Here is a 19,832-nt window from a genome sequence, read left to right as displayed (position 1 = left end):
AAAAAAAGAAAAAAGGAAGAAAAAAAAGGGAAGAAGAGGAGAAAGAAAAAGAAAGAAAGGAAAAAAAAGGGTGGGGGAAGCAAACAGAAATCAAAAAGCAAAACAAAACAAAACAAAACAAGAAATAACACGGGGGAGTATCTTCTGGTTCTGTATTCTTTAAGTCCCTTGACTTCCCCTGGAACTTGTCCGTCTAGCTGGTCTTCTGGGGGAGGGGCCTGTTGTGCTGATTCTCAGGTGTGAGCACTTGGGGGAGCTGCTCTGCCCCTGCCTGGTGCAGGGCTCAGTGGGGGTTGTTTACCCCGTGAGGCCCCAGGAGGAACAACCCCAGTGGCGGGGCCAGCTCTGGAGCCCTGGAGTCAGCTCCCGCAGTAGCTCAAGAGCTCTGTCTGCAGGGCCTGGAGGCTCCAGGGCGGGGCCGCTGATCTGCTCAGCTCCGGGCAGGAGCCTCCTCGCTGTCCTGGGCCCTCCCGGCCTCTGCCTGTCCCAGGGGAGGCCGGATCCTGGGCTGTGTCCCGGCGCCCTGTGCTCCGGAGCCTGCGCTGTTGGATTCGCGCTCCCAGGCCGCGCAGCCCCCTCCGCGGAGCCGCCCCCGAGCCCCCCCGAGCTGCTCCCGCCCCGCAGCCCCCTCCGCAGAGCCGCCCCCGAGCCCCCCCGAGCTGCTCCCGCCCCGCAGCCCCCTCCGCGGAGCCGCCCCGAGCCCCCCCGAGCTGCTCCCACCCCGCAGCCCCCTTCGCGGAGCCGCCCCGGAACCCCCCCGAGCTGCTCCCGCCCCGCAGCCCCCTCCGCGGAGCCGCCCCCGAGCCCCCCGAGCTGCTCCCGCCCCGCAGCTCCCTCCGCGGAGCCGCCCCCGAGCCCCCCGAGCTGCTCCCGCCCCGCAGCCCCTCCGAGGAGCCGCCCCCGAGCCCCCCGAGCTGCTCCGGGTCCCGCCGTGCGCGCTGCAGCCCTTAGGGAGCTCGGCCGCGGGGTGTGGGGCTCTCCCGGGGCGCAGGTGTCTGTTAGTGTCCCCGGGAGCCCGAGGGCATCCCCGCCCCCCTGGGTCCTGCTCCACCTCCCTGGAGCCCCTTTCCCCCGAGAAGGTCGGTGCAGCTCCTGCTCCTCCGGGACGGGGCTCTCCTGTCCTGGGGACACTCGCCCCGGCCTCAGCCCGGCTCCTCGCGGGGCCCCTCCCCCTTGGAGGCCTTTTGTTTCTTTATTTTTTCCCGTCTTCCTACCTTGATAGAAGCGCAAACTCTTCTCACTGTAGCGTTCCAGCTGTTCTCTCTTTAAATCTCAGGCCGAATTCGTAGATTTTCAGGATGATTTGAAGGTTATCTTGGTAATTTGGTGGGGACAGCTGATTTGGGGACCCTACTCTTCCGCCGTCTTGCTCCTCCTCCCGACAGGTTTTATTTCTTAAAAATGAGATACTAAGTGATATTTCTTTTTTCTTTTTTTTTTTTTTTTTACTTAGTGATATTCTTTATTTTTTATTTTTTTTATTTTTTTTATTTTTATTTTTTTAGTGATATTCTTTAAATTAACAAATCAGATTGGGATTACTGGATTTGACCAAATACATTTTCTCTATTAAGATTAGATCCATTATGAAAAATAAAGGGCTTTTCTTTGCATATTTAAAATATGGCACACAAAATTTTGATTTTTCTCTACTGTGCCAGATATCATGCTACGTACTTGATTAGGGTCTTTGGTTTAGTCAATGGAAGTCCACTGGCCTTCTAATCTCCTCTTCTTTGCCATCAAGACTCTTCTTTCCCTATCCCCCAATTCTGCATTGTATTACACAGGAACCCTCTTCCATGAAGTTTCCTTTCCCTAGTACAAAGTTTGCCCAACTACACTTATGATAAAAAAGTTTTCATGGTGCTTTTCAAAATGAAGGCTTCCTAGGCCTGTCACTGACAGATTCTGGTTCAGTGCGGCTAAGATAGGGCCAAATATTTTAACAAGTACCCTCAAGTGACTCATCACCAGAGCAAGATTTAGAAAAGATTGTTCTCTTGTCTAATCCATATATTGCAATCTGCCCATACAGTCAGAAACATTTAAGTATCACCACCATTTATCCTGATGCAGAAGCCAAAGTCTTAGTTAGCTATTCATCCTGTATTTTCTCTCAATCCCTATATACAACTTATAACCCATAATGAATTTGATGCTGTTATCAAATTATATCTCAAATGAACCCACTTCTCTCCATCTTCTCTCCTAATATTACTATCATCTTCTAGTTAAAACTTCTACAACCCTTGACAATGTTTCTACTTCCACTCTCTCACTTTCACTATATATTCAGTAGCCAGAGTCATCTTCTTGAAACATAAATTGGATATTTGTCAAGATCATGTCATAGTTCTGATTAAATATTTTAAAGGATTAAATTTAGGATAAAATTTGAACTTTTTTCTCACGAATCCTGTGTTATCTGGCCGTAACTCTCACCAGCCTCATTCAAGTCCTTTCTCTTGACCATGCTTTATCTATCTATGTTGGTGTTCTTTGATATCAGCAAACAAAATAGGCTTGGGCCTGCGTCATGGCCCTTTTTTTTATGTGGGCCACTGTTTATTCACTCTTTGGAGGACCAAGTTGTACACATCCTACAGCTCACAACTTAAAATTTACTTCCTTGGGGAAGACTTCCTTATAAAAGGAAGATTGCCTTATAAATTGTAGAATGTCTCCTCTCAATCTCAGGCATTATTCTTGTCCTTCCTACCACTTGTCATGAGCTATAAATGTTTCATGTCATTTGGTTTAGTTTTGCATGCATTCTTTTATTTATTTTTAGTTTCCCAACTAAAATGGGAGCTCCATTAATATAAGGTATCTTGTATGTATAAAAGAGTACACAGCACTCAATAAATACCTGTTGAATGAATAAATGAAAGCTAGAATTATTCTTCAGGATGCCCTTAAGCTTGTGCAAAAAGAATCCCTTCTCGAATTCCCCTCTGGAAAACACAACTTGTAAAGTTTTCTCACGAGCATGACAGGGAAAAAGTAGAAATATAGAAAATCTCCAAAATAATTCTCTAAAATCAGAATACGGGAGATATGGGATGAAAGAGAAGGGAGCAAGGTAACCTTTTAGAAAGAAATGCTCTGGTAACCTGGTATCTTACACAAACTTGCAAGATAATCCACATTTGTCCTTAAATTCTAATTACCAATGTGTATGAAAAATATACTTCATAAAATCATGTCTGTTTGATAAAAGCAGAGTTGAAAACCACACAAACAACAAATTAACATGTAGACAGTTGAGGCAATAGCAGAAAATTAGTAGAATTTTCCTAACACGGCTATTCTTTTTCTCTGTTCCATAGGAGAAACAGCATAAAAGGAAAACTTTTATGTTTGTATTAGTCAAGGTTCTCCAGAAAAACAGAGCCAATAGAATATATATATATATATATATATATATATATATATATATATATACTTTTACTACAGGAATGGATTTACACAGTTATGGAAGCTGAAAAATCCCTGATCTGCCCTATTTAAGATAGAGATCCAGAAAAAAACTGGGGTATAATTCAGTCCAAGTCTTAAGGTCTGACAATTGCAAGGGCTGATGATATAAATCCCCATCTGAATCTGAAAGCCTGAAAACCAGGAGCACCAATGTTTCAGGGTAGGAGAAGATGGATATTTCAGCTTAAGCAGAGAAAGCAAATTCGCCCTTCCTCACCTTTTTGTTCTATTCAGGCTCACAGCAGATTGGATGATGCCCACCCACACTGGGGAGGATGATTTTTACTCAGTCTACCAAATCAAATGCTAATCTCTCCTAAAGACAACACAGAAAAAAAAAAAAAGGTTCACGATATCTGGGCATCCTTTAATCCAATCAAGTTGGCATATAGAATTAATCATCACAATGTTCATATCCATGTATCAATAATCTCATAGTAAGTTGCTTCTTTAGGCATTTCAGAACTTTATCTCTTCCTAGATATATTGGATATTATTCTAAGGGGTTTGTGAACATGATCTCTGTTATTAGACTTCTTCATACTATTTCTGATATATATCATAGTTACCCTCCACAGTTTCAAAAAATTTTAGGAGGTAAGGGGGGGGTACTGTTTAAATTCACTGTAATAAGACTTTTTATAACATTTTTGTGGCTTTGTCTTTTCCATGCTTTTTAAAATTAAGTTGTTTAGTATCATTTTATATCCAACTTGACAGCTCAAGTGAATTACTTTCAAGGAGTTCATGGACTTTTTGAAATGCTTGGACTATTTAAGAGCACTCTTTTATTTCACACACTTAAAGAGTCATATTCAAGAGGATGAATTATATCCTTTTGGTGTCAAAAATAATTGGAAAATCTCTTCATTGCTGTTTCCTGATCATGTATTTTCTCTTTCTCTGCTAATGAAGAATTCTGAGATGTTACTAGCACCACAATTGCTGGTTGATGGCTATTTTATTTCCAAATTCCTTCTTTGACACTAATGAATGTTCAGTAGCTCTTCAAAATTATACTGTTTATTTATAGTTTATTGTGAAGTGTTAAATCCTTTCTAACCTGACACCTCTGGGACATACATCAGTGCTCCAGCTGTATTTACTTCCTAAAATGAAATCTACGATGAGTTACGGATCTGCACAATCCAATGAAATGCTTTCATTTACTGAAATTTCACTCACTCTAGCTAACAAAAAATTTGTGCTTTCACTGACTAAAGAATGGTCTTTAAGTGACACTAGATACTATTGACTACTAACATTCAAAAGAGGCTCATTCCAAAAATTCTTACAATTTCTAAATTTGGGAATTCTTTCATTCATTTCCTCTTAAGAAAACGTCCTCTTAAGAAAAATAAAACCTCATTAAGGAATAGATGCTGGAAAAAAAAAAAAGAATAGATGCTGGTCAATGAACTTTACTTACTAGCTAGATTTTTCTCCATACTTGTCCTCAAAGGCAAGTCACAAAAGTGTGGGAAATGGTCACTTTTACATTTACATGTGCCAAAGTAAAGTATTTAAATATGTTTGGTGACTTTTTGATAAATATACAATTTTTAAAAATTTACTTACTCTTTGCATTCACAATTCCAAAGAAGTCAAAATGAACTCTAAGAAAAGATTTCACTATAGTAATATTTTTTTTAAAATTTTTATTTATTTATGATAGTCACAGAGAGAGAGAGAGAGGCAGAGACATAGGCAGAGGGAGAAGCAGGCTCCATGCACCGGGAGCCTGACGTGGGATTCGATCCTGGGTCTCCAGGATCGCGCCCCGGGCCAAAGGCAGGCGCCAAACCGCTGCGCCACCCAGGGATCCCTATAGTAATATTTATAACCAGTTATGACAGTGGAAAATTGGTAACATCAAAGGGACTTGGCTAAATACATTATAATACATCTATGGAATGGAATTCTGTGCAGTCATTAAAAAGACACTCTAGAATGATGTGTAAAGAAATAAAAAAAAATCTTAACATATTTATTCAGTAAATGTTTACTGAGCACTTAGTATGTTTCTGACACTGCTAGGTGCTAAGACCTCAACAGTGACAAAGACAAACATAGTTCTTGACCTTTGATAAGAAAAAAATACAATGCAGAAAAAGAACAACAAGGCATATGTTTGGCAAAATCTAATCTTTTTCTTATTTCTGATATATACAGACATAAAAACACTGGCAAACACATTGTTTATTCTCTGATAGAACTCCAAAAACTTTAATTTTCTTCCTTTTGCTACACTTCCTAAAATAATGACACTTTATTTTTACTAAAAGAAAACCAATTTTAAAAACAATTTTTGGTAAAGTGTTACAAATCTGCATATCATGGCCACCAGTATCACATGAGAATACTGAAACTGTAAATGCTAAATAAGTAGATGCCAATATGTCCATAACAGGTATAATGTGATTAAAAACAAGAAAAGTGTTCTCTCTGTTCAGCTGGTCAACTACCTTCATTGAATGCTTACATGCAAAGCAGCATAGCGAATACTGCTGTCTACTTTATAGGTTGATTATTTTCCTTTTTACAAAATGCTTTGAATATGAAGCAAAATACTGTGTGATATTCAGGAGCATAATTTAAGCTGAAGGGCATATGCAGACAGTAATTTTAATTATGCTCTTCTAATGATGAATACACTTGCTCTCACCCCATAAAGTATTTGGCCACCAACTGATGTGACTTCAGAGTGAGTTGATTTTGCCTTCAGTCCACCTGGATTTTAAGATTCATTAAAGTATCTTGTTAACTAAACGTCCTTTATTGTGAGGGTTTTTTTTTTTCCTTTAGTAAATCCAAGGTGAATTCAAATGAATAAAATAATGTAATTTAAAGAGCTTGGATGTTTAGTAAAACCTAAGGGAGATTATATTCATTGTGTTGCATAACACTTAGTATAATGAAGACAAGACTTTCTCCCCAGTGCTCACTTTGTGTGTTAAATGCTTTAATCATTTTGAGCATAAGGGTTTTCCTTCATTATTATTGCTATGCTAGGAATGTCTAAGGTTATGTTTCTTATACAATCAATAATAAGAGAAACTCATGTTTAGAAAGTGATTTATTCTAAGATGTTTCTAAAGCTCTTTGTAAACAATTTTTATTGCTCTTGCTGTTTGTTTATAATAAGCTTCTTTTATCTGACAAGTTAAATGAGGTCAAAGCTTTATGAACCCCATTGACTAACTGTATTAGATTCTAAAACATCAGTACTTGATGTATATGTTGGGATGTGGCAGGGAGCTTGGGAAAAATATAGTTATGGTATAGTATAATATTTGAATTTTTATATTTTTATTGTTTTTGTGTTCTTGGAAGTATTTTTTTATTTTATAAATTTATTTTTTATTGGTGTTCAATTTGCCAACATATAGAATAACACCCAGTGCTCATCCCGTCAAGTGCCCACCTCAGTGCCTGTCACCCAGTCACTCCCACCCCCACCCACTTCCCCTTCCACCACCCCTAGCTCTTTTCCCAGAGTTAGGAGTCTTTCATGTTCTGTCTCCCTTTCTGATATTTCCCACTCATTTTTTCTCCTTTCCCCTTTATTCCCTTTCACTATTCTTTATATTCCCCAAATGAATGAGACCATAAAATGTCCTTCTCCGATTGACTTATTTCACTCATCATAATACCCTCCAGTTCCATCCATGTAGAAGCAAATGGTGGGTATTTGTCATTTCTAATGGCTGAGCAATATTCCATTGTATACATAAACCACATCTTCTATATCCATTCATCTTTCGATGGACACTGAGGCTCCTTCCACAGTTTGGCTATTGTGGACATTACTGGTATAAACATCGGGGTGTCTTGGAAGTATTTAAAAGTTTTCCTTTCAGTAAAGATTATTGTTGAAAGCTCCGTTCTTTTTCAAATTTTTTTTGTATTTTTTTAATTTTAAAAAATATTTGATTTATTTATTTGAGAGACAGAGAGTGCAGGCAGAGGGGTAGAGGAAGTGGCAGAGAGAGAATCACAAGTAGACACCCTGCTGATCACCGAGCGCAAACCAGGGCTTGATCTCAGGACCCTGAGATCACGACCTGAACCAAAATCAAGTCAGACACTTAACTGGGTCACTCAGACACTGCTATTTTTTAAATCATTAATTTTTTATCATTTTAATTTTATTTAAATTAACTAACATATAATGCATTATTGGTTTCAGAAGTAGAGGTCAGTGATTCATCAGTGTTATATAATACCCAGCGCTCATTATATCACATGCCCTCCTTAATGTCCATCATCCAGTTATTTCATCTTCCCACCACCCTCCCCTCCAGCAACCCTATTTGCTTCCTATGATTAGAGCCTCTTATGGTTTGTCTCCCTCTCTGATTTTGTCTTCTTTTATTTTTTCCTCCCTTCCCCTATAATCCTGTTTTGTGTTTAAATTCCACATATGAGTAAGATCATATGATAATTCTTTCTCTGATTGACTTATTTTACTTAGCATAATATCCTCTAGTTCCATCCACATCATTGCAAATGGCAAGATTTCATTTTTTGATGGCTGACTAGTATTCCATTGTGTGTGCATGTGTTTGCGTGTGTGCATGTGTGTGTATGGCTGAGGTAGTATCACATCTTCTTTATCTGTTCATCTGTCGATGGACATCTGGTTTCTTTCTATAATTTGGCTATTGTGGATATTGCTGCTATAAACATTGGTGTGGAGGTGCCCCTGCAGATCACTATATTTGTATCTTTGTAGGGTAGCTAGCTCTATTTTCAATTTTCTGAGGAGCCTCCATCCTGTTTTCCAGAATGGCTGCACCAGCTTGCATTCCCACCAACAGTGTATGAGGATTCCCATTTCTCCACATCCTTGCTCACATCTGTCATTTCCTGACTTGTTAATTTTAACCATTCTGACTGGTGTGAGGTAAAAGACATTCATATTGGCAAAGAAGAGGTCAAACTCTCACTCTCTGCAGATGACATGATACTCTATATGGAAAACCCAAAAGACTCCACCCCAAAATTGCTAGAATTCAAACAGGAATTCAGCAAAGTGGCAAGATATAAAATCAATGCAGAGAAATCAGTTGCATTTCTACACTAACAATGAGACTGAAGAAAAAGAAATTAAGGAGTCAATCCCACATACAGTTGTATCCAAAACCATAAGACACTTAGGAATAAACCACATGCAGAAAAACGTCTGTCTAGTAAGAAGTTGCTGTGACTGAGGTCATAAAGGTTGCTGCTTGTGTTCTCCTCTAGGATTCTGATGGATTTTATTTGAAAATGACATATCAGATAAAGGGCTAGTGTACAAAATCTATAAAGAACTTATCAAACTCAACCCAAAGAACAAATAATCCAATCAAGAAATAAAGACATAAACAGACATTTCTCCAAAGAAGACATACAAGTGCCCAACAGCCACATGAAAAGTGTTCAACATCACTCAGCATCAGAGAAATACAAATCAAAACCACAATGAGGGCAGCCCAGGTGGCCCAGCGGTTTGGTGCCACCTTTGGCCCAGGGCATGATCCTGGAGACCTGGGATCAAATCCCACATCAGGCTCCCTGCATGGAACCTGCTTCTCACTTTGTCTGTATCTCTGCCTCTCTCTCTCTCTCTCTCTCTTTGTGCGACTATCATAAATAAATAAAAATTAAAAAAAAATAAAAAATAAAAATTAAAAAAATTTTAAAAACCTGTTTAAATGCACTCTAATTTGGGGGACACAATAGCTTAAAAATCCTGGAGATATACAGAGTTTGGTTTTCATCCTGGTTATGTGATCTTGGGCAAGTTATTTAATTGGGGGCTAGTTTTTTTCATAGCTAAAAGTGAAAATTAACATCTATTTCACAGGGTTACTGTTTGACAAAAGGAGGTGATGCATAGAAAGTGCCTGATGCTTACTAAATGATAACTATTAGCAGCATCATCTGTTGCTTAGTATGGAATCATGTTAGAAAGAAAGAAAGGCAATGACAAACAGTATATATCCACTCTCCAGGAATACAGTATTGTATCACTGTTTCTGATTTTCTTCCTGAAATTAAAAATAAAAGTCTCAGGGAGAAAGTATAAACTTAGCTATCCCAGTCTGCACTTATTTTGGAGACAATCAATGAATCAATGATGGGGTAACAAATGATTCCTAGTGATCATTTCTTATGAGACTGCATTTCAACCAATAATTGAAATGATTGGCAAGAGAGTCCAGTTGCCCTGAGCCATCTCCTCACTGACTGTGACTCCCACACAACCCATGAACAGAGGATTAGCAAACACAAAATAGAATTTTCTGATACTTCTTCCAGAGATGAATATGTATTTCTCTTTAAATAAGAAAATAGTGGGGGATCCCTGGGTGGCTCAGCGGTTGAGCGCCTGCCTTTGGCCCAGGGCGTGATCCTGGAGTCCCGGGATCGAGTCCCGCGTTGGGCTCCCGGCATGGGCCTGCTTCTCCCTCCTCCTGTGTCTCTGCCTCTCTCTCTCTCTCTCTCTCTGTCTATCATAAATAAATCTTTAAAAAAAATTTTTTTTTAAAATAAAAATTTAAAAATTTAAAAAAGAAAATAGCTATTAAAAAGTTAAATAATCATGGGAGTAAAGACAAAACAAGAGTGAGGAGAGCCCCACTATGCAAGCTCTTCTCCATGCAAAGAAACAAATATTAATAAAAAGTTACAATAACGGCCAACTTACTACATGTCAGGTATATTTGCTATACTCAATTCCTTACCCAGATTATGCTAGTTGACTTTTACCATAACGGTGAATTAGTGATTATTATATTCACATTACAGATGGGAAAACAGAATTTAAGAGGTTAAGTAAATACCCAAGTCACAGGACAACAATGCATGAGTTAAGATTTGAAACCAGGCAGTCTCATTGCAGAGCCCCTGACTCCTTCCTGTGGCCTTTGGCTGTTTGGACTGAGACAACATATTATGGAAAAAGTACTCAAATTATAAAATCTCCTGGATACCAGATCCAGAGCAGAGAAGAAATCCCACATTCTTCCCATTCCGTCCATAAGGATAAGGATCCTAACATAAAGTCCTGTTAGAGGATTATTCTCAGGATCTGAATAAAGAATCTCAGTATGTATTACTCCCTCTGGATATTCTATTAAGTGTTTTACTTGTCTGTACACTTCATTCTTCACAACAAATCTATGATACAGGAATTATTATCATTATTATTATTATTATTATTATCATCCCCATGGAGGAGACTAAGATTTAGGAATTAAGTCGCACAAAGTCATATAAATAATGAATTTTGAGAGTGATGGAGCTGGCTCTCAAATTCAAACCACTTATTCTAGAGTTCATGCTTCAAAACAGCAAGTGCTGCAAAAACAAAGTACTACAAATATGGGAAATATTTAAGAAGAGAGCATGTGGTTTTGATCTGTGTATCTAGAGCTCCTAGAACAGAACCTAACATTGAGATGGTATCAACCATAATTTCAGACAATTAAAAAACTCTTTCTTATTTCAGGTCAGGTGTATGTATGTATGTGTGTGTGTGTATATATATATCGACTTGTTTAACCTTCACAATAATCCTATAAGGAAGACACCATTATTATCTCTATTTTTATATGAGAAAACTATACACAAATGATAAATGGAAGTAGAGCGGTAAGGAAAAAAGAAAGGTAGGAAAGCAGGCAGGGAGGAAGAAGGAAGAAAGTAGTATTTCCAGAAGACAGATGTTGCCCCTTCAAACAGATTCCTGCTATGTCTGCTCATGTGTGAAGCCCAAATATGCACCATACAAAAAATTCCCACTGTTCTAGTTTTACCTAGTACAGAGACAATTAATAGTTTTGTATGATTCAGAATTTATATCCCAGGTGCATTATTAGTCACTGTTCAGATTTAAAATGTCACTAAAATGCAATAGCTTCTGGGCATATAGGCACAGCTGTGCCACTTGGTTTTTGTGTTTTGTGAGCTTGTTTACATGATGTGCTGCAGAGTCACACTGTAGGTAAAGTTAGAACAAAACTGTCTGTGGGTCATTTCTAAGAAATACCAAAGTTGGCATCCATAATGACACAAGGGGCAGCATCCTAAAGACAATGAAAAAACAAAGGCCAGATGCAACCAAGGGGTAGCATGCAGCCAGGCAGAAGCTTGGGATCCTAGTGGGTCAGAGGGACGTGTGTAAAGAGATCTATGCAAGCAAGCTGACTAGAGCTTGTAGAGCAGGCTGTGGCTCCCTTTTACAGGGCTGCTGTTCAGAGTCAGGTCTGCCATCCCTGGCAATCTTGGGGGAAATTGGAAGGTAAAGTGAGATGTTGGCCACAAGTATGGGCAGAAACCCAGCTACTAAATTTGGAGTACAAGATCAGGCCATTTGTTCTCAGTCATTTAGACTAATGAACTAAGTGGAGTTCCCTAAATTCTACTTGTAAGATTAGTACAGAAGCTAGTAAAAAGGCTGAACTTTGATGCACTTACTTTGGTTCAGTCGTTTTACTTACATCTTATGGCCTCTCACTTGATTCTCACAGGTTTGCCAGTTAATGTATAGCATCATTTGCAAATAAGGATCATGCTGTCTCCATATTAACAACCATTTTAACCTCCCATTTTCATCTTCTTTGAGTTGGGTAGGACTCTGAGAACTCTATAGGCCCATATTCCCTTACCCAGAACTCTCAGGTTCAGATAGGTTTTGGAATTCAGACTTTTTCAAAATTTAAAAAAATGGTAATATTGTTTCCCTTAGTAAGATATAAGGCAGCACTCCTTAACCAAACAAATATTTCTTCAACAAATAACATGAATGTTCTAGGGATGAATAAAGGTTATATAGCACCTCCCATCAGCTCAGATAGGTTTAGCTGCCAAATGACTAATAGACAAATTAAAAAAAAAAAATGAACAACTCTGGTTTTCAGAGCTTTGGAATTTCATAAATTCAGGTAAGGAACTGTGAACATGAAGTAAGAAACAGTGGCTATAATGGAAATATTTTTTGAGAAGGGATGAAATGGGTTAGATTTGAGACTTTATTTTGGGATAAAATGGATAAGACTTGAGATTGTTTATTTCTGGAAGAGGGAATAAAGTAAACTGGGTAAGAGAGAAGACTGAGGTAGTGTTCGCCAAAGAAGCAGAAGCACATGGACCCCAGAGCTCACACATTTCAGTCAAGTGGAGAGTCCTATCTTTAGATGTACACCCCAGCCTTTAGTTCTTAGAACTAGAGCACTCTGATATATATCCTACTTATCACTTACCATACTCATCTTATTTCTATCCTGTACATAAGGTCCCTGAGGACTAGATTGTACCTTCATCATCTTTGCACTCCTGAAAACATCTCTCATGTGACTTTTATTTGCAGCTGTTTAATAAATCAACTTCTAGGGAATTAATTTCTTTGGATATGCAAAAGATTTTGAGTACAAAAAAGAGAAAACATTTTCAGAAGGCAATAATCTTGGCCATGTCATACACAGCATGGATCAATAGTCTCCATGATAGCATTAGCTAAAGAAGATGTCTGAAGAGTCATGGTGAGGGATCCCTGGATGGTGCAGCGGTTTAGCACCTGCCTTTGGCCCAGGGCACGATCCTGGAGACCCCGGATCGAATCCCACGTCGGACTCCCGCTGCATGGAGCCTGCTTCTCCCTCTGCCTATCTCTCTGCCTCTCTCTCTCTCTCTCTCTCTCTCTCTCTCTGTGATGACTATCATAAAATAAATAAAAATTTAAAAAATATTAAAAAAAAAAAAGAGTCATGGTGAACCCAGAAGAATCTGGAAAAGATGGAGCATGCTTCTGTTAGCCTAACTGCAGAAAATGAACAAACACTTGACCTCACTGATTTATGAGGTCATTGCAGAGGAGGAAGTGCTCCTTGAGCAAGTAGACTTTCTTATAAAATAGTTTCAGGTCCTCTGAATTCCACCTTTAAACATCATTATAAAAATTCCTCTGCAGAACCTGTTCAGCAAAAATTCCTTAGCAACCCCCTGCCTGTTAATCTCCTGTGTGCTTCTCTCTCCAGTTCAATGACAGACTCATGATCACCAACCCCTACTCCCTTCATCTTGCCAATCTTCAATCCTGCTCAGCTTCCACTCACCAGTACCTTATATTTGCACACAAACTTATCTTCTGAGCAACTGCCTCCTGAGTATACACATCAGTCTTATTAATCAAGTCTGCAATGTACAAAATCAAGCTCATCACATACTCACAATCCCACTCCTCCTGTTTTCAAATGTTTATAAACTACATCACCATTTTTCCACTAACAAACTTAAAGATGAGAGTGCTTCCAAAGAAAATAAGATTCTAAATTCCTTTTCACTTTCATTATGTTCTTCCAATCTCCCACCCAAACTATTTCAATAGTTTCCAGACGATCTCCTTTCCTCCAATCCATCCATTATATAAATATCAATTTTAATCACTTAATCACTGAATTGAATTCAGCTATTAGCAACAGACTTCTGAAAAATAGTGGCTTAAACAAGAGTGGGGCATATTCTTCTCTCTCTTTGGTTTAGGTTCCTACTAGTTTGTACTCCGCCATCTTTAGGGAGTGCCTCTTCTCAGACCTTAAAGATGGTTTCTGGAATTCAAACCATCTTGTTCATCCCCAGAAAAGAAGAAGAAAGATCTAAGGGAAAAAAAGGACATGCCTTCTGAGTCATCCTCCTCCTGAAATAACTTCTGCTTAGCGTATATTCTCATAGTCCCCTCAACTACAAGGGAGACTGGAAAATGTAGCTTTTAGCTGGCATTTGTCATTTCCCTTAAAATTGAGATAGAGATAGTAACAAGGGTGAGAGGAATGTTAAGTAGACAAAATCACACTATTATTTCTAAATACTGCGATAAAAAGAAAAAATTCAATATAGCCTCATTGCCTACCAAGTTACATCTAAAATTGTAGCAAAATGTCCAAGCCCTTTCATGAGCAGCCGTGTTCACCCCCAACCAATCTCACCAGCTCTTTCTTCTATTTCTCAGAGTAGTTCTCATATTTTAATGTGCATATGAATCACCTTGGGGATCTTGTTAAACTGCAGACTCTATTTCAGTAGGTCTGGGATGGAGTCTGAGGTTCTGCATTTCTAACAAGTTCCCAGGTGATGCTGATACTACCAGTCCCCAGAGTGGCAAGTTTTTAGAAAAGCGATTCTCACATAGGGGTCATATTTCCCCCTAGGAGGTATTTGATAATGTCTGCAGAAATTGTTTGCCACAACATGAAGGGGTAGGATGGGGGGGTACTACTGACATCTAATGAGTAGAGGCCAGAGGTGCTCTAACTATCCTATAATACACAGGATAGCCCACTGCATCAAAGGATTATCTGATCTGAACTGAAAAAAAAAATTATTCAAAAAGTAGCCTATGCTCCAGAAGATGAGATTAAATGTTATTCCAATATGTCCTGTATTTTCCTATCTTTATCACTGTTTCCTCCAATTAGTCCTTATCTTTCTTATAGCCAGCTCTCTCAATTGATTTCCCCATCATGTGTCAAGCCCTGTTAATGTACCACCTGCTTCATGAATGCATCCTAGCTCCCCTTACCATATGCTCTCTCCCTCCTCTGAATCGCCTTCTATGAACTTGCTATAGACTGAATGGTTGTGTCCTTCAAAATTCAAATATTAAAACCTAATCTCCAAGATGGTAGTATTTGGAGGTGGAGCCTTTCGAAGATAAGACATGAGGATAGAGCCATAGTGAATGAGATTAGTGCCCTTATAAAAGAGACCTGAGGGTTCCCTCAATCTTTATTCCTTGCGAGGACACATCCAGAAGACAGGTGTATGTGAATCAAGAAGCAGTCTCTTACTAGCCACCAAATTTGCTGGTGCCTTGACCTTATACTTCCTGGTCTCCAGAACTATGAGAAATAAATTTATTTCACCCAGTCTATGGTATTTTGTTATAGCCCTAAGAATTAAGATAGCATTTCTCTGTCACATACACCCTACCTCCATTTATGTTAATCTTCTCACTAGATATAAATTATAAATTGTTCAAGTTGAATACTATACTTTTCTAACCTTGGTAAATCTCCTATGGTAGCTAGTAACCCTACACACAGTTGAATGGGCTCTTTTTTATCGATATAGCATACATAGACTTTTAAAATAATTGTTAAAAACAAGTATATGTATAACAAATAATATATATTATATATAATATAATGCATATTATATATAATATATATAACGTATATATGTATATTATATATATAGGTATTTATAATATACATTAGGTCTTTAAGAATTTTCCTTAGTACAGTTAACTCATCGTGGCTTATCTTTCCTAGTCTCTTCTTTATGCCAATTACCAATGCAAATTGTAACACCTTCTGGTCCTCATAAAATCCAAATGTGATTCCCACAGACAGCTTTAAAAAGCAGGAAAAAAGAAAGTTTAAACCCTTCATTTAGGACCACTTCATGGTTTTCATTAAACCTTCACTGATTCTTTCAGGCCAGGGTTCATGGACCAGTGCTTGTTTACCTGGTTGGCTGAGATTCAAATGAGTAATAGACCCTCTGAGCCATCAGTACCACTCCTAATGCATTTTTCATTAAATTGAACTCCCACCTGGGTCCTCTTTCGGAGGTTCAGACAGAGGTAAGCGAGGTACATGATGCTTGTTTACTAGCATTTAAACAAGATTGCTCTTTTCTCACAAACGATAACAATTTAGTGCTTAAGATGATTTCTGGGAAGGTAGAAACATTGTGTTTATTTGACCATCTGTTAAGAGAGTACTGATTCATTAGAACAGACAACTGATTCACATTTCAGAACTTTAATAAAATATTTTAAGCAAAGGTCAGACAGATAGCCTGCTTTCCACAAAAAATCCCAAATATATTCACATATACATACGTACCCATTACACACATTTCAACAGTGTCACTTGCTATTTTATTTCAAGCCATAGCTCCTATGCACATACTGGAATCAGGGCTAACTGGGTCATCTTAACTGAAAGGGTTCCGTCTGGTAAGGGACTTTTCTTTACTGTGCTATGTCCCTGCTGGCCCCCAATATGGTATAAGGCCTTCTGCCACTGGAGATATGACATGTCATGTGCACTTTGCAAACAAAGGCATGAGCCCACACCAATAGCATTTTGACTGGGCTTTCTAGGCAACTGAAATTCTATTCCCTCTTTTGGGCCAATTGGAATTACATAGGGTCTTGGGGCTCTTTCTTATTATGATGATTTTGGAAATATTGTTATCTTCTGTGTTTCTGATATATAGATTACACATTCTGATGCACATATCAAAATCATGCTATGATAAATGCATATTTATTTGATAGAGCAGAATACTATAAATTGAATCTTCCTGGAAATAAACACTTATCATGATACTTATATCCCACCTACAGTGAAACCATGAATTTTCTGTATTTTTCAGGCTAGATATTCTGATTATTGCAAAACTGCTTCACCAGAGGTATGAGGGAAACAGCATATTGTTCATATCAAAATTGGCCATTTTAGACAATTAAGATAACATTTTGCTCAGGTATTCTTCTTTTAGGGCACTGTACATAATCATCTGATTTGGTCTGTTTCTAATGTAGTACAGTAAGTCCCCAAACCATCAGTTTCCAACCATCAATCCTAGTCAAACTCATGGCAATCAAAAAGTCAGTTATCCAAATTCCTAAATCTCAAGCTGAACTGCTTATCTCCTTGTCTACATAACCCTGTAAAGAGTTAGTTTGCCCTGGTTTCCCAGTGTCTATACTTGATTCTGTGTGTATACAGATAGGTATAGGAAAACAGGTAATTATTCAAAGGCAGCTTTAAAGCTCACCAAAATATCTGAATCCTGCGTCTTATCACTTGTCTTCCTTGAAAACTGGTTCCTTCCTCAACGCCTGTGATCCTAACTTTACCAAGAAGACTGTTGCTATAAGGGTACTTCTTTACACCACCCACCAGACTCTAAGACAGAGTCCTTCTCTAACTACCCTGACAAGAGAAGAAATGGCTACTGTGCTCCAGGTGGTTTGAAGCGTGTGTGGGGCAGGTGGGCAGTAAAACAGATAGGAAGTCCTGAGAGGAAACAGAGGCCCATCTCTTGAGGAGTGAGTAAACAAGGCAAAGAAAGTCCAGCCTACCTGCACCTCGGAGAAAGGGCTGAGGCAACCTTGAAATGAACTGATTTCCTTTGTGTTTTCTGGGCACTGACAAATTAATTAAACAAGGAGGACATTAGCCTGACTTGGCTCTAAAGCCATGGTGGCCTGTGTAAGCAAAGCAAAATCCAAACCTATAAATTCTTCAAGGTTATAAAATCAAAACACTAAGACAACCAATCACAAATAATCAACTAGGCTCCAAGCTACAGTCAATCAGTAACTTTCTTCTTTTGCTTCCGCCTCTTCTTTACAAAGCCTCTCCCAGAGCTCCTGTCTGTGGAGTATTCCTGACAACTTCTGATTTGATATGCTGCCCATTCAAATTGATTTTTGCTCAGGTAAACTCTTAAAATTTTTAATATGCCTCAGTTTATCTTTTAACAGCATAAAGGGGCCAACCAAGACAAGGCCATATTCAAAGGCTGTTAAGAAGCTCTACCCATGAGGCTTTAGAAGAGTTGTATTAGTGAAGACAATAGACAGTTTATACCTTAGGTTTGCTTTATTTAAAAAAACAAAACAAAAACAAAAACAAAACTACTGGGATGCCAGGGTGGCTCTGCAGTTGAGCATCTGCCTTTGGCTCAGGGCGTGATCCCGGAGTCCGGGGTTTGGGTCCCATATTGAGCTCTCTGCATGGAGCCTCCTTCTCCCTCTTCCTATGTCTCTGCCTCTCTCTCTGTGTCTCTCATGAATAAATAAATACAATCTTTAAAAAAACTATAAATACATAAGGAATCTGGCCTTGCCCTCAAGCACCTCCCTGGTCTCCCTTCTTTACCTGCTCTCATTTGTTCTGGGAAGGATGCTCAAGTGAAGGTGACAACTCTAATCAGGAACAGGGTGAGGATCACACAAGCAAATGAAAATGTCACATTCAGCCAGGCCTTGGAGAAAAATGTAACTGCTATTTCTTATAGTAGGACATCAGACAGGAAATGGCAGTTCTGTGATATAAGTCACAAATCTCCTCTATCTTAGGATCTCTGTGAATCCTCCTGATGTATCTCAGAGAGTGGTAGAGTGTCTATAAGATTAAAGGAGGAATAAATGGAGAAGAAAGGTGGCAGTGTCCTGTGCAGGAAGGAGGGATGGCCATTATCTACATGGAATCACAATAATATTAAAGTGTCACTCATGTCCATACATGGACAATGGAAAAATCATGAAATTCTCCCGTGGTCACAATCCTTGCATGTGCTTTTATAGAGTTTTCTTCTCCTTTGTTCTAAAGTAGAAGGATTTACACTACCTGCAGGAAACCTGCCCCTATAGATAAAATGACATCTAGTGGGTACTGTTGTGATATGGTCTGCTATGTCTTAGGGTTTAAAACTGATTTCTCTGCTTTTCATGCTTTCTGGTTTAGCTACAGTGCTAGGCTGCAGGTGTTTGCTTTTATGATACATTGAAATCCGTGACTGTTTCTTGAATTTAAAGGAAAAAATCTCGCACAATGTTTACATAATATAATCTGCACAATTAGAATTGAAAAAAATTAATTTGAGGTGGGAGCACAGTAAAGAGAGACTTCCTTTGTTTTATTTCTATACTTCCTTCCTCCATTCCTTTCTTCTTTCTTTTCCTTCATCCTTCCTTCCACCTTTCCATTCCTTCTTCCTTATTTGCAGATTGGAGTTGTTCCCTGTGTATTGGGAAAGTCATCAAGATGAACCCTTTGGGAACACAAATGAACAGCAAATTCTCACTCTTTGTATTCAGAGAAAACTGAACACATCTGCTATGGACTGGGATATTAGAATGAATCACTTTGTTTTTATGCCAGATTGTTCCCTAGAAGAAGGAAAAATGTTTCCTCTAAATGTGGGATAGACTGTAATATTGATGGGAGTGATCTAGTGTTTGATAACTGAAACTATAGCCCATGGACCACTGACCATTAAGATGGTGTTAACTGGACCACTATGGTAAGCCTTGCCCATACTTTGAGGAAACTGAGAGGAAGCAGTTGTGTTCAGCTTGGACATTATTGAATATTTGAGCTCTAAAAAAAACAAGTTATAAAAAAAAAAAACCAAGGTCACCTAAAAGGCTTTCATATTCCTCTGGACCAAACAACATATAGGCATATGAGACAAACAGCAGGCAGACAGGTTATAGACTTATAAGCATTCCTTGGGGAATCCCCAGAAATTACTTGGTGAGAAAGCATCAAGAATAAATT

The 19,832-nt window shown here is 38.9% G+C and overlaps 1 long non-coding RNA gene across 7 annotated transcripts in view; it reads right to left on the bottom strand.

Moving 5' to 3' along the window:
- The window catches only part of LOC144287898 (uncharacterized), a 258,963-nt gene that overhangs the window by 21,078 nt on the left and 218,053 nt on the right, over positions 1-19,832 (bottom strand). For 2 of the 7 annotated variants that reach the window (XR_013355716.1, XR_013355721.1), the window contains one exon: positions 15,994-19,323. The exons of 1 other annotated variant lie outside the window; for it this stretch is intronic. This is a non-coding gene — a long non-coding RNA (uncharacterized LOC144287898). Of the gene's footprint in view, positions 1-15,993; positions 19,324-19,832 lie in introns of those variants that run through there. 4 more of the 7 variants (XR_013355718.1, XR_013355714.1, XR_013355713.1 and 1 more) reach the window with 2 other exon arrangements.

The sequence above is a fragment of the Canis aureus genome, chromosome 17, assembly GCF_053574225.1.
Source record: "Canis aureus isolate CA01 chromosome 17, VMU_Caureus_v.1.0, whole genome shotgun sequence".
Taxonomy (NCBI): Eukaryota; Metazoa; Chordata; class Mammalia; order Carnivora; family Canidae; genus Canis; species Canis aureus.
Note: the sequence above shows the minus strand (reverse complement) of the source record. Positions and strands in the feature narration are given on the sequence as shown.